Source organism: Zonotrichia albicollis, chromosome 2, assembly GCF_047830755.1.
Source record: "Zonotrichia albicollis isolate bZonAlb1 chromosome 2, bZonAlb1.hap1, whole genome shotgun sequence".
In the NCBI taxonomy this organism is placed as follows: domain Eukaryota; kingdom Metazoa; phylum Chordata; class Aves; order Passeriformes; family Passerellidae; genus Zonotrichia; species Zonotrichia albicollis.
Genome location: NC_133820.1, coordinates 41,791,970 through 41,808,348, shown reverse-complemented (window position 1 = coordinate 41,808,348; position 16,379 = coordinate 41,791,970). Strand labels below are relative to the sequence as shown.

General features: G+C 38.4%; 1 protein-coding gene across 12 annotated transcripts in view; it reads left to right on the top strand.

The window, feature by feature from the left end:
- LOC113460200 (trypsin) overlaps positions 1-16,379 on the top strand; it is a 66,428-nt gene that overhangs the window by 12,341 nt on the left and 37,708 nt on the right. The window contains exon 1 of one of the 12 annotated variants that reach the window (XM_074534925.1): positions 9,902-10,426. The exons of the other annotated variants lie outside the window; for them this stretch is intronic. The gene's annotated coding sequence lies outside the window, so the exon portion shown is untranslated. Of the gene's footprint in view, positions 1-9,901; positions 10,427-16,379 lie in introns of those variants that run through there. 12 annotated transcript variants of the gene reach the window in all.

Genomic DNA, 16,379 nt, shown 5'->3' with positions numbered 1-16,379 from the left:
AAGTGAATTGCTGATGGAAGAATTTAGAAAAAAATCTGTTTTTCTCATTTAAAACTGGAACTTCTCACCCTGATCTCTCAGTTTTCTAAACATTGCCATGCCAGCAATTCCTTAACTGATATATAACATCCAGATATACTTATTTGTGACCAGTTGCAGTCACAGTGTAGCTGTGTATCCTGGCTGTGCCAATGTGCACACTCAGCACAGTCACAAATTCCCTGGGTGGCTGAGGAGCTCTGCAGGCTGATCCTGCTGTCTGAGACAACTCATTTGAGATAATGGACTGGCATGACATGAGGGGGGAAACCAAACTCCTAGCTGCTTTCACAACAAAGTGAGAAACCACTGCAGAAGCTCTCAAAGAGAGAATTTCAGCTGGTCCTGGAGGTGTCCTCAGGGAGCTCCTGGTGTTTATAAGCTAAATGGTGGCACTATTATCTCAGAGACGCTCCCAGGTAATTGATGCTGCAGGATTGGCCAAACTGTACAGAGATACTTGTAACCAGTCTTTAGAACTCGTCCTGTAGTCACAGAAATGGTCAAACATAACACTTGAGACATCTAGACTAGGTTTGCACATAAGATTTTGCCAGCTGTATTATAAGGATCCCGCAGAGAAGCAATTCAGTGAGTCTCACTAGACTCAGCTGAAGATGCTGTTACAAAGACACTTGCAACAGAGACTTTCAGGTTCTTTGTCTGGATACCAGTTCACCAACCTGTTTGAGAGATTTGATTTCCTATGTCAATATTATCTTATGCAAAAAATGAATTTTTTTTTAAACAAACAGTATATCTTATGATTGTATGTGCACCCGTTCTCAGGTACATCACCTCCAATGGAACCTTTAGGGGGAGAAATTGACAGAGGAGGGAATGTGGGGTGCTGAAACCCCATGAGAAACTGGGACTTCTCTCAAAAGCAAACTTTCTTATGGAGAGATAAATCCCTACTGAGCTGACATGCCCAGAATAATTAGATTGGCGTTGGAGGCCCGGAATTTGACCTTTGATATGCTGCTGTGGTGTTGTTAGGGAAATAACTTTTATTAGTTAAATTGTAGTTAGATAGGTAATACGAAAACACGTGCAAGTGGAAAAATAACAACTTAACTATTCATATTTGCCTGGCAACCTACTACATTGATCAGCATATAACACCTCAGAACAGCCCATCAATAACAGCATTAAAAGTACAGAATTTGCTCATACACCTCTATCCAGAAGGGGGAGAATTTTACCTTCTGGAATGCCTAACTCTGGATCCACTCCAGGGATACCTGGCACCAAGCTCATTCAGCCAGAAGCTACCCTTAATAGCCTGCTGCTCCAGAGCACAGTGCATGGGATTTTGCTGCACTTTAGATCAGGACAGTCAGCTGCTGTTCTTGTCAACAAGGAGAGGGGAAATAGAAATAACCATGGCTCTGTAATGTTGTAGTGTTTCATGCATCAATAACCACTCTTTCACAAAGGCAATAAGTTCCCAAACTCCTTCATGTGGATATAATTATTCCTTAATAATTAAAACATGCTTTATTCTGTCCTGATCTAAAGTGCAGCAAAATCCCATGCTCTATGCTCTGGAGAAAGTGACAGCTTGGGCTTTTGTGTTTTGGTTTTGCAAAATTTGAAGACTTTCTGGAGCAGCTCTTTACCGACTATTTAGGGAAGATCTGTTTTCTGGAGAGGTAAGAAATTGCTTCCATTGAGACTCCTATTTCAACATCACAAGGATCAATTTGACAGTGACACAAGAAGTTATTAAAGGAACACAGTTTTAATCCCAGATCACAGAACTAGAAATCTGCTGAAGCTGGTAGTTATAGATGTAATTGTTCTCTAATGAGCATTTATGTGTACCAGTGTATGAAATTACTTGGTGAGTTCGAGATGCAGCTCAAGATGGCAATTTTCTCAACAGCAAGATCTGTTGCCAATTGTTGCTTTATTTTTGTCTTTGTTTGCAAACCCACTTGTCTGTGTGGATGCATGTCGATCCAGATCAAGACACTGATTAAAATTATGAACCAAATTTTTTAGGGAGCATGACATTGTTCTTTTGGAGGGCTTACTTTTATTCCATTTCATTCACTGAACTAATTCATTGTATAGCTGAAAAAAAGAGCTGAAGTAGCACAATACTGAGGCTATTGGAGGGCAAGTCCAAAGAGAAAGGGACAGAAATTTTGCCTTTAGCACTAAAAAAAAATATTACTAAGGACACAGCTTCAGTCTTGTGTTTATGGTGGAGGTAGTGATTCATAAATGCCTGTATTAGCAATTTTGGTATGACAGACAAATATATGCCTCTCCAATCTGCGGTCTGACTCCAGTTGTTGTTCTCAGGGTTTCATACCAGTGGGGCTAATGGCCTGCCCCAGGAGAGGACATCCATTTCAGACTAGTCATTTGTAGAGAAGGGCCTTTGCAGGGCCGCTGACTCTCCCTGCCAGAGAGGCCAGAGGCTGTAGTGAAAACCCTTTATACTTGACAAAGTATATCTCTAATGTCACTGCTGGTCTACACTTTCACAAGCAACACCTTCTTTACTTACAACTACTCCTCTATTAATAATTGTAATCACTTATTGAACTGCAACGTGAAATATTTTGAAGGGGTAATCAAGAGATGTGATGACCTCCTGATCAAGAGATCATGTAGTGATTCCAGCTGAAAGGACGCTGAGCTTGCACGCTGGGCATGGAGGCAGCACAGCCTCAAGGAGCATGGAGCACATTGCTGGCCAGTTAGGCATAGGAGCTGAGGGGGTCTGGGACACTCTACCATGCCCTGAAGACATGGCAGTCTCAAAGGGAGCTAGCCCACCTGCCAGGCCAAGGACACTGGGCAGCTTCCCCTAAAAGGAATTGATCCAGAGACAGAGCAGCCTTGAGGGAGGCAGGACTCCTTGCTACAGCCTGGAGAGCCTTGGAGGACAACAGGGCTCTCGGATGGAACTCAAGGCAGGGCATCCTCAATGGGAGCAGGACACCTCTGCAGCCCTCCAGACCCCAGAAGCAGGACAGCTATGAGGGTAATGGGACCACAGCGGGACTGGAGCACTGTCCTGGCCCAGAATGCTCAGCCTTGAGGGGAGAGCGGCACCACAGCAAACCAGTGGGTCTCAGAGGGAAGGCTCCCCGAGGGGCAGCAGAGCACCATGCCAGGCTTCCCTGGCCAGGAGGCACTCTGAGGGGAGCAGGGATCCCACTGCCCTTCCTGGTGCCACAGGTGGGAGCTGATCTTAAACCTGGAGCTGAGCTTGTTCATAATTACATGAAGGGCAGTTTAGGAGGATGACAGAGCAAAACTCTTCTCACTTAGGGGAGATGATACAACAAGGGCCAGGGGCTGCAAATGGCTTGGGAATTGCCAAAAACATGGGGAAAGCTGTTTTTATCTTAGAGGAAATGAAAGCATTCATTGCACAGGGCAGCGCTGGAAGATGTCTCAGAGAGCCTGGGTAATCTCCATGTCTGGGCACTTTCAAGATTCATCTCATAGAGTGTTGGCAACAGTCCCACTCCAGTAATGAAATTTGGATGGATACCTCTGAGGTTCATTCCATTCAGTGCTTCTCTGGTTCTGTAATTCTTGAATCATTAGCTGCTGTCTAAGTGCTTCATTTTTCCACTGATCCTTCTTGTTATATAACATTTATTATTAGTTGCTTTGAGCTTAACATTTCCTTACTTTGCATCACAAATTCTTGACAGAAGAATACTAGTCCACTGAGCTTAGCCTGGCATGAAAAATCATATTTGGTAGGCAGTGGTATAAACAAATTTCATTTATGAAACAGAAATAAACAGAAAAACAAAGGGAAGTACTTAAGTTTTGAAGCGTGCATGTGAAGGAATTTCTAAATACTTTTGAGTATTAGGAAGATCTACAAAACAACCACTATTTATACATTTTAACATCAGGGTCTGGTGATATTTAATTTGTGTGCCTAAGCTTTCTTCCTGGACTGAGTTCTCTGAATCAAGGCTTAAAAAAAACCCCCAACAGTTTAAGGGTTATGGACTTTATCCTGTATTACCTTATTATGAATTTAACAAGTTTGTAAGTGAGACCCTATTGGGCATCAGATCCACTGACCATGAGACCAATTTAATAAATCACCTTGGACCTATTGTCCACACACAGTAAATTGAAGAACTTGTGGATTAAAATAAAAGCATGGACACTGTAATGAGACATCTCTTTCAAACGGTTCTGCTCATCTAACAAATTATTATGGAATACCATGGAGACCAGCTTTTAAAATATGGCTAATAAAGCGAGATATTCCAATATGATTTTAAATTGTGGTTTATCTGCTTTGGTTTCTTGACACAAAATGTTTTAAAATTTGGCTTTTTGTTGTAGAAGGTTTCAGTATCAAAGGTCTCTAAGTGAAAAGAATAATCGGATCCTATGACAGAATAAAAAATCTGCCAATCTCACTACTTTAAATTTAGGAGTTTGCTCTGCCAGGTTGCAGTTTATATTCCATATTGCATCTTAAAACTCGTGATTTGCATTTTCTTAGCTAGACACACTCTGCTGCTAATGTATGTTAAGTAATGTCAGTGTATATTTACCCCAAGAAATAATACCAGACCACTAAAACTGAATTCCCAGAAGTGATGACAAGTCAGTTTGCACCTTAACAAGAGAACATCACATTCCCAAAAGCAATGAAAAATTAACTCTGCTCATCGTGCCACATGCACTGCAAAGTAGAACTGTGTCATGGCAAGTCTTATTATATACATTATCACATTATTTAATGGTATTACTATGATATTTTTCTTGATTCAGTCCAAGCCAGTAGGATATGGTTTTATTACTGAATTTTGATGCAGGCCCATTTGCACTTCCTTCAGTCCTGCCTCTTCAGTTTAAGACCTGCTAGGTATTTTCTGCTTGGTGTCAGCCTCTGCTCCTTCCCTTTCTCCAAGCTGCCCTTGTTGCTTGCAAAAACTCCAGCACCTGCAACAGTTTCTGTTCCAAAGGTCAATGAAAGTGGGTAGCCTGACCTTGAACAGAAATTGAAGATTAATAACTTCAAAGAATAATAAATGTCAATTTTCAGTCAATTTTAAATAAAAAAGAGACAAATGTAGCAATCATAGTTAGACACGATAGGCCTGATTCCCAGATCCATTGTGCTAAAGATCCAAATTACAGGTCAGACAGGAACAGAATTTTTCAAAGACAGCAAGCACTCCTGAGGAAATGGTATAATTGCAGCTAATAAGAGGTAGGGCTACAAAAGCTTCCAGTGGAGGATGGTGGGAATGATTACTCTGTTTCAGGCTTATCCATTTTAATGCAGTATTTTAAACACTGACCGCTGGTTAAGTGAGGCCTTTTGCATCATAGGGAAGGTGAGGGAATGTCTCAGTATCTTAAAAATTACAAATTAGTATTTCTTTCTTATTTTACTTTTTGATTACTTCTGTTTTTACTTTTTGGTATTTTTGACTTATACACAGCTTATAAATCCCAAGAAATCTGTTTTATCTATTTATAAAGGGTAATATTTAAGTCTATGCTAGAGAATGGAGATTAATTGATGGTGTCAGACATAGTAGATCTCTGTTCTGCTGATATGAAAGGGTTTAGTTCTGGGAAGGTTTTTTTTTCCTAGGAAACTTCAATGGGAAGATGTGTTTGAAGGAAAAAAAGGTCTAAAAATAAACTTAGGACTTGTTTTTTCCTGGAAAAAAGTGTAGATACTTCTGTCCCTTCTCCTTTTTAATGGTGTCTCAGTCAAGCAAGGCATTTTTATATCCTTATTCACATATTTTTTCCCCATAAATTAATCCCTCCAAACAGACCCATCAGATTTTTTTTTCTTTCTTTTCCTTCATCTTTTATGGGATTATCCATCTTTAAGGACATGCCCAGAGGACAATTTTGTCAGCACCAGGGGAAGAGGGACTACTGCTGTGTGTTATCAAAGTTCAATACCATAGGCCTTTTTCACTGGTATATTCCTTTAAAAAAAATCTCCTCTTCTCTAATTCCTCACTATAATATTCTCAAATTTAACAACGTTAAACACTTTTTTTTCCCCTGAATATTTCCTACCCATTGGGCATCTGCCTTTTGTTTTCCAGAAAACTGCGGTTTTTTAAAACATATTCCTTATCATAGTTCCAACAACTGTAATTCCCTTTAAATCTTGTGTTTTTATCAGTATCTTGCAGCACCTCATAAAGCAGATCTACTTTTGAATTTGACCAAATCCATTAACCTTTTCATACAAACATTATCAAGGATAATGAAGAATTTAATCACAGTAATGAAAACAAAGTCACTCTGAGACTCCCTTAGTGGTCCTTACCATCTTTGCTTTCAGAGTCTCTTAAGTTTCCTTCCCACACTACTACAGAACTTCCTTTCTGTATTTAAATCTCCATTTGAATGGAGATTTGCTTCTTAAATAAGAACAGTGCAGAAGAATCTACCTCAAAAGGACAACACAGACATAGCAGAGAAACATTTTAGAGTCTTAAGGGTTCTACACACTACTGCTAATGATAAAGCTTTGGCAACCAGTGCTCCTCCAGTGAGCTGGGAAGATACACATTAAATTTCTCTCAAATCTATGCCTTCATGGGAATGAGGTGGCATATCAGTGGTTGATCTTCCCAGGTCTTTGAAATTTGTAATTTGCACTCCTGACTTTATGATTTCAGCAGAGGAAGTCCAGCCAATATTTCCAGTCTCTGTTAGGTGCTGAGGAGAACTTTTCTTCCCACAGTTTGAATGCCTGTGTTGCAGTGTACTTGAAAGGTTCTCTCTGCTCTCTCACTCTAAACACAGCAAATGCTCTAGGTTGGGATGATTTCCAGTCTGTTCCCTTTTTTCATGTCAGAAATCATCACTTACTCCAGGTGAGTGAGAAAATATGAATTTTAAAGAAATTAATATCTAGTTCTGCTCTAGAAATGGCTATTGGAAAATCGCTTTTTCATAGCATATTCTTTCTGATGATGTCGCAGAAAAGAATGAGACTGTGATACTTTTGGCACAGATGTAAGATAAATAGCACAAAGAAGACTATCAGAGTTTCAATCCCTAAGACCCTTCAAGCCCTGTGTCAGAATCATTAGTGCCTTGGGCTATTTTAAACCCAAATAAACCCCAATATAACTTCAGCATTATTATAAATTTGCATATTTGACTACAAGATGAAATTTGAATTCTTGGTTCTGAAAGAAAAAGCAAACTTACCCAAAAAAAGCTGAGTTAGTTCTTAAACTAAGACAATATGCTAAATAATCTGAGACAGAGCATTTTTGTTTCTCAATAGCATCATGGTACTGTGGTCTGTGTGAGGGTTGTGATACACAAACATGATTTGTGTATCACTGTCAGTGGGATGACTTCTGCAGATGATGATTGAACACAAACTCGCCTTTGCACATGCAACTTACTGTGCTTTTTGAGAGTATGAGTTTCCATCAGATTGTTCCATAAAAGAAAGCACATGACCCCAAAGGAACAGCAATTTCTTAGCACAACAAATGAGCTAATCAAATTAGACACACACCCACTTTGACGTATTCAAGTGAGTCTCAGAAAATTTTCCAAGCACTCTGCTTGCTCCTAATGCAAGTATATACATCTTTGCTTTCAAAAGCACTGTGAGTTCTGTTTAAAGAGCAGAAGTGCAATCTGCAGTACTTAACATCCAGCAAATAAATAAACAACAAAAATTAACCTATGTGCCATAAAAATCATCAGCTTAAGAGAAGGAGAAGCTGGACAACCGTAATAGAATACTTTACTTTTTCATGTTGCTGTAAATGCAAAGTTGCCCCTAGTTACAACTTAGTTAATAACCTGGGTCTACATAAGCAAGTTCTGGTGCTCCCTTTCTGAAGGAGCTTACAGAGTTACCCAGCTGCCTTTTGTCCTTGCTGCTAGAAACTTTGCCCTCAACCGCAGAAGAGAGAGAAAACAACCTCTGCTTTTCAAACTCTCCAGTTCATGGCTTGATATTTTAGACCAAAACACTTTTCCTGGCAGAATGTGCTGCGTGACGAGATTTTCGGCTGCAGTGGTTCATGTGGAGGCTCGTGTTCCCCGTCATCTCCCTTACTCCCAGAACAGACACAAGCAGCACAAGAGGGAGAGACACAGGCAGAAATCTCTTGAACTGCAAAACAATAGTCAGCAGATTGTTCTGTCGTAGACCTTAGACTCCCCAAAGACTCGTTTCTGGAGTTTTTCAGCTCATGTAATGCCAAGTTCAGTGCATATTCAAAAACAGCAGCCTTTTACAAATGCATGTATTCCTTTGTTTTAAAGAGTCTGCTCCCAGGATATATTATCAGACATAAATCTAATCAGTTTTTTACCTGGAGAGTTATTAGGAGCTATTTGTGACTCCAAACATGCAAGCATTAATTAATGCGAATCAGAGAATTCTATTTCATTTGCAAAAACAAATTAATCAATTAAAAATCAACTTTCGTGGGAAAATATGTTGGGAAGGGCTGTCTTTTTCACCAAAGGAAATTTTGCTTTTGACTATGTGTGCATCCCTAAATATGTAACTCTTTCAATTGTTAAAGGAAAACAATTTCACAAAAGTGAAAGTCGGAAACAAAATATTAAGATTCTGTCAAGGAAAAAAAAAGTTGAGATTATATAATCCAAATATTGTTTTGCTTTCAATATCATTAGAAAATGCATTTTCTTTTCAGGTGCAACCAGGCAAATGAAGCATTGATCCTAAAAATTCACCCATGGCAGTGGGGTTGGAATTAGATGGTCTTTGAAGTCCCTTCTAACACAAACCATTCTATGACCCTGTGATATGTTTTCCAGATTTAATTTTTGAATATGTCCCTAAAAATAAAGTCTGAAATTAAATTTTTCTTCATGAGTGTTATGTTCTGCTTATGAACCTTTTAAAATGAGATTAATTTTCTCATCACCTCATAAAAATCCATCAAAGCCAGTGATGATCAGATTTTGTGTAGAGTGCTTAAATGACAATGTACTATTCATGTGTCTCACTGTTTTCTGCTCAGGTTTCTCCTTTTCCCATCAATCCACCAGTTGCCTTTGGCAACTAATTCTGTATCTTATGGATACAGAAAGAGCACTCACTTCATTTAGTTTGGTTTATCTGTGGCTGCTTGATATTTGATTCATCCAAAATGGAAAAACTGACAGATGTTCCAAAACAACAACAAAAAATAGATCTCCAAACCTAGTTTTTCTTTTGTTATATCAGACCAGAACAATTTATTTCTATTCTGTAACTGTAGCTAATAGTTATCTTTCTCAGTAGAAGGATTCTTTTTCAGTGCAGGAAATTTGATAAGCTACTTTATTCTTGTATAGCCAACATCTTTACAGCAGCTTCACTAAGGAACAAAATCAATTAAAATCCTTTTGAGTTTTGAGTTGCACTCCATTTCTTTACAAAAGCCTGCTTAACCTACACAATGAATGAGAAAGCTTTTCATCTACCAAATAGGAAAGTCACCATTTCTAAAGACAATAAAAATGACAAAAGTAGGAATCTGATTTGCGTGCTTCATTAATCATGTTTTAATGCACAATTGATTCAGCAAATTTACAAAGGCAATGTCTCATTTTGTCTAGTGAAAGGACCATATTATACAAATCTAGAAAGAAATCATCTTTATAAAAGAAAGCAGCTAAACATTACAGAATGAACAATACGATCGTATGAATCAAGCTTTCCTTCTTCCAGATACTTCAGACATACTCAAAATGAATTGTTTGATTTTCCTGGATTTAATTTATTCCACTCTGCAAAACAAGATGAAACAGTCTTCTTTACAGATCTCACTAAAGTGTTCTCAAATTTATTTATGTGGGCCTGTTTATGCTGATGTTGCAATTCTTACATGAAGCAAATTTGACCATTTGTAGCTGTGGATCGGCAGCACTGTTAGATAGAAAAAAGCATGTTAAAATTGGTTAAACCTCTTTAAGACCTGCTTTAAGCTTTCTTTGGGAAGATCAGAAAAGGCCAATAAAGTTCCATGTGCAGACTCCTGATAAATCTGTGCAACAGACACAGTGGAATCAAGTGTTTGCACAGGAGTAGGGGCTAAATTTAAATTTAACTCTTGATTCTTATTAAAGTTTAAAACAGTAATCACTAACAGGGTAAAGATGGATGAAAATCCCTTTGTGTGTTCTCAGAAATCGCATATTGCTTTATGTACAAGAATATAAATATCTCAGCAGCATACTTAGCACTCTCTACTCCCTGCTTAAGTCATGTGCTTAAGCACAGCAGGAATCCTCATGCTGACAGGACTAGACCTTGAGTAGTCATCAAAAAAGCCTTGCATGAAACAGGCTTGGAGAATGAATGGAAGCATCTTGGGAGAGCTCTGAGAGGATAGAAACAAAACACTTTTGCAGGAAAAAGGTAGGGAAGTCTGCACAGTTGCTTCCTTGTTTATTATTGAGTGATTTCAGTCTCCAGAGCTGTCAGGCCAATACATGGCACAAATCCTAAATTCACTTAAAACAGCCAGCTGATTTTGATATCAGCATGCTTTTCCTTGACTTGCCAAGAGTGCTGAGGGAGTCTCTTAATTAAGAGGCACAGTTCATTTGTTTTACAAAGACTCCAGTGTTTTTTTACACCTGCTTTGTAAAGTATCTCTCTCTAGGGAAAATCCAGCCAAAGCATTTTGTTCATTTCGAGTTCTACTTTAACAGTTTCTGTATCACCATGCTGCAAAGTAACTTTTTAAAGACTTATTGTCTTCTTTTCAACTCCACTCCATTCACTGCACTTAAAATAAACCCGTTTGGGTAATAATTAGCTATAGATTTTATCTTGGCATTCGGCATTCCTACTTAGTTTGCTCAACATTTATTTTCTATTCTCATGCATGCAGTCTCTATTGTCATATATACATGTTTGATATAAGCATGAGAAAATGAGGATAAGGACCTCAATTTTTTCTTTTGATAGTTCCTCCAGTTTTGGTAGGAATGTGAAAGCCATGCAGTAGTGAGCAACTGTTTAACCAAGAACACTCTCTACTGTGAGAAGCCTCCCATGTTATCCTCATTAATAGAACCTCTTTCACATATTTGAGGGCTTTGGGGTTTTCTTATTATTTCCTTTTGCATATTCAATTCTGATGTTCTTAGGAATTCTGAAGTCATTATCTTTTAAAACTTATTTTTGAGATGCACCAAAATTTCTCTCCCAAGGACCATAAAATTTTGGATTAGGAGTCAATAATCTTAGCTTTAAGGACTCTCATCATTATCTAGGAACAAGAAGTAGTGGAAAGATGATAACATTGATATCCAGAAGTAAACCCATCTAATCGAAGTACTGTGCCAACAATCTTAGTTAGAAAATGCATACAATCTGTGTCTTTCATTAAGCACTTCTGTTCAGAAATTCTTAGGTATTTGGCCTTAGTACACTGACAAAATAACAAAAAAACCCTTCTGTAACCATGCATAATTAATAATCTTAAAAGTTACAGGATAGCATACACAACTTGTCTTTTGTCATATACCAGAATTTCCACACTTAGGTAAAAGGATAGAAAAAATCCCACTGGTTATTTACGCCTCAGTGCCTTTGAATGAGTCTTTGTGGGTTGCCTTGAAAGTTCTGCAAAGTGTCTGAACTTATGCAATTTTTGCTATTTCAAAGAATATTTTAATGCAAGGTCTGGAGGCAAACATCTCCTGTTATTGACAGAATTTAGACTGGATTGATTTTGACTAAAGTCAGGTTTAACAAAAGAGAACAGAACAATTAAATACAAAAGGAAAGTACTTTTGCTTACTTCTTTGAACAGATAGTATGAGAGAGACATGAGAGGCAGAACTTTAACTGTTAGAGACAGAACACATGCTAAAATTTAAAATAAAAGGCACACAAAAGATCTGTGAAATACTTCTACGGTGTGTGACTAGCAGAAGTATTTATTATGTCTAAACTTTTATTATTTGCTCCCCAAAGTTTGTTAGAAAAAACTGAAATGGAATGACTGATGTTGTTTGTTGTGTACTATGCTGGTGGACTCTCCAGCAAGAAAGTGATCTCACAAAGACAAAGCTAATGAATGTTTAGAGAATCCCCAAAATTCTAAATGCATAATTCTGCAGGATATTACTGCAAATACAAAGACCTTTTAGATGGTGCAACTGTTTGAGGGAACCTCTAGTCACCTGTATGTCTCGCAGACTTTTGTTGAGCCTGTAAAAATATCTGAAACATGCTAGAATAAAATAAACCTTGCTCGCTACTCTTTTGGAGTTTTCCCATGAGAACTTCTTGGTGTACAGTAAGAGAGAAGAAAAGCCACACAGGTAGCCAGTACCAAGTGGAAGCTGCCTGGAGGCTCATCTGATGCAATGGTTGTTCTGTGTCCGAGGAATTTGTGTCCAACACAAGCCTGAAGGCCACTCTGTGTGTGTGGCACACCACAAACCTGGCCCTAGTAAGGAACCTGTTGTGTGCATCACTAACTCCTCAATGCATAGCAGTCTCACTGTCAAGATCACTGCTGTAGAAATATATATTTTTATGAGACATTTATAAAAAAGATATATTAAGATATGCTTACCTGAGGTTATCTCCTTCTTAAATTTACATCTCTTCAGTTACAAATACATTTTACATAGCTGAAATTACCATAATCACATTTTACTTGCATTTTCCTCCTGGTTTTGAATTTCATAATGCATCCATAAATACATGTCATTTCATTCCTAAAGTTACCTCTGTTCTAATATCTGGCTACTCAACTGAAGTTAACCTTCAGTCATTTCACAAGTAGCTACACTTGGAAAGGACAAATTGCTTCCTTCTTGAAAGGCTAAAGTTTTATCAGAGATAGACTGTCTGATTTGGATGTATACTGAGTTCCCTTTACGACGCTTTGACTGTGAAGGAATCATAAAAGCAAGTGCAGATACAAGAGACTTTCTTTTACACTGCAGAAAAAACATGAGAATCAAAAGATGGTTCTTACTCCCCACAGGCAGAATGAGTAACAAGAAATTTGGAAAGAAAAAGGGAATAGAAAGAGGATAAAGCAAAAACTGCATTCATGAGCAAATGAAAAATAAGGAATTGATTCATTAATTGCAGTCTACAGGCAGACATTTTGACACTTCCAGGAAAGCAGGGTTTAATGACACAGAAGGGTTACTTGGAAAGACAAAGACAGTAAATCCGAATGTCCACGCTCCCTCCTTTTCCCTGGATTTTTATGCTGAGCATGATGCCATACGTATGGAACATCCCTTTGGTGACTGGGGTCAGCTGTCATGGCTCTGTCCTCTCCCAACTCCTTCCACACCCTCAGGCTACTCGTTGGCAGGGCTGTGTGAGAAACAGAAAAGGCCTTGGTGTTGTGTAAGTTCTGCTCAGCTGTAACAGAAGTTTCATGTACTATTGACACTGTTTTGGTCACAAATCCAAAGCAGAGCACCACATAACCTCCCAGGAAAAAAAATAGCTGTGTCTCAGCCCAAACCAGCTCAGTGTGCCAACAGGTACCTGAACGTACTTTCCATGGTCCTCACAGTGAATTGGATTGAGAAGGTAAAGGCCAACTAGTTCCCAGAAAAGGCTCTATCAAGGCACTATCAGTCATGGCCATGTGGTCTTGGAGCCTGTGTAATTTCTCCAGTCTGCTAGGGTCCCTTTGGAAGGCAGTGCTATCCACCATCATAATGCTCTAGATAATCCTTGTCCAGGTTATCCACTCATGAAAGCAAAACTAGTGCATGGAATTTTAAAAAACCCCATCTAAATAAGAAACAAATAATTGCACTTACAATTTTAATTTATGTGTGTTTCACAGTGATTCTAATACTCTTTGCCTACACATAGTGATTTTAAACTGTATAAATGATTTAATTTTTCCCTCCAGAGAATTACAGATTCTTTTGAGTAGACAGCAGGATAGATCAAAGGTATTTGGAATGTTTCATCTGGTAAGGGCAGATCAAGAAAGGAATGGTATAAGCCTTGCTCACATTAAAAAACCCCAAAAACCAACACACTAAAGATACTGGTTTGTTGGCATAACATCTGCTGGAGGAGAAGGAGGAGGAGGAGGAGAAAGAAGAAGGAGGAGAAGAAGAAGAAGAAGAAGAAGAAGAAGAAGAAGAAAAAGAAGAAACAAAATCAGCAGCAGCAGATGAAGCAGAAGCAAAAGAAGCAGAAGGAGAAAAGGGAGCAAAAACGCAGCAGAAGCAGCAGCAGAATAAGCAGAATAAGCAGGAGGAGAGGAAAATGCAGAAGCAGAAGAAATAAAATAAGTAGAAGCAGAAGATATGAAGAAGAATCAGATGCAGAATCAGTACATGAAGCAGCAGCAAAAGATGAAAAAGCAGAATCAGAAGAAAAAGTAAAGGAAAAAGAGAAAAACAGAAAAAGAGACAAAGAGAAAAAGAGAAAAAGAGAAAAAGAGAAAAAGAGAAAAAAAGAAAAAGAAAGAGAAAAAGAAAAAGAAAAAGAAAAAGAAAAAGAAAAAATGAAAAGGAAAAGAGAAAAAGAAAAAAAAAAGAAAAAAATGAAAAAGAGTTATTGGAAGTACTCCTGGAGATTGTTACATACTGGTTTTCATTTTCCCTTTACCAGACTAAACATGTCCTTTGCAGATCATGTGCTCTAGGCCCTACACCATTTTAGCATCACTCTGCCAGACCCTTTCCAAGTTTTTCCACATCCTTCATTTATCATGAGTTCTTCAGCTCAAAGCTGTCTGATGTTTCCCCAAGACATTTCCCTAATTAGATATATTTTAGGTTGTTAGGAAAGCTAGGCAAGATCCTAGGGACCTAGCCTTCCAAGAGATGGATGTGGGTGCTGTACTTCATCCAAAGCAAGATGATCAAAAGGAGTGGCTTAGCTCTTATAGGAGGGTTCTAGCTCATAGCTCAAGATTGCATTTTCATAGGCTGATAGTAGCTAAAAAATGCAAAGTGGTGCCTTGCAGGGCTGTCACAGTTTTCTATAGACAGATCTGCATGTTTTAACATACGTGAAAGAGACTTCACTTTCAAGATGATTTTCTTGAACCAATATATGCTCCAGCAATTAAAAGACTCTGTGATGGTAAAATAGATTTTTTTTGGTCAAATGAGAGAATTCTCATTGGATTTTCTTGCCTTTGTAGCTTAACTAACCATCAAAATATGAGGTTTTGCATAATTTTCCCTTTCTTTCAAAAGCGGTATGTGCAGGAAACATGGACCCCAATGTCTGGATTTTTATCGATGCTCTGAATTTTTGATGGCACTGTCACAGATTAACACATATGACACAATACGTGTTGTACAAAATAAGAGAAGGAGGTGGAGATGCGGACCTCTTAGGAGGATTGTTGTGTTCATATGCTAAAAGTGAGTTCTGTTCCCCACCCTAGTTTGTCTATTTTGACTGTAAATTCATCAGAGCATAGGCTTTCTCTTACATGGGGACAATGTGCACTAATACAATCTGATCTTCTTCAATAAAAATTTAGAATAAATAATAAGCATAAACAAGTACACTGGTGTGTCACAGTGGTCACAAGGGTTGCAGGATGAAGAGAGAGACGAGAATGTTGACCTCATGTTCAGAAGGTTTGATTTATTATTTTATGATATATATTACATTATGACTATACTAAAAAGAATAGAAGGAAAAGTTCTCAGAAGCTAGCTAAGCTAAGAATAGAAAAGAATGAAAACAAAGGTCTGTGTCCCAGCAGAGAGTGAGACCCAGCTCTGCCGTGCGTGGTCAGTAAATCCAAACATCAACCCGAGACCAATCACAGATCCACCTGTTGCATTCCACAGCAGCAGATAACCATTGTTTACATTTTGTTGCTGAGGCCACAGCTTCTCAGAAGGGGGAAAAATCCTAAAGAAAGGATTTTTATGAAAAGATGTCTGTGACACTGGTGTAAAGTGTAGCTTGCTCAGGAAACAACAGAGTGAGTGTTTTGTACAGCATGTGCTACTCCTTCACTGACTACTCTAAAGAGGTGCACGATAGACTCGGAGAGAGTCCAAAGACACATGTACTGGCAGAGGAGAGAGATTCCTTCCATTCTTAGCAGTGTGAGGGACAACCTGGGAAGTTACTAGAGTATGTATGGTCTTTCTGATCCACACTGAGGAGTGTTAGAGGGAAACATCTCTGGAGAGGTAGCAAAGTTTTGGTGTCAAGCTCTGCTTCATTGATTACATTTGCTACTGAAGTCAAAAAGGGAGTTTAGAACTTTTAAATCAAAATTCCTCTAGGACATGGCTCAAAAAAATCAAACAGGAGCACTTCACAGGTTAAAGAAAAGGATGTTACAGTAAAGAAGAAAAAGCAGAAAGGGGAAAATGGGGAACATTTG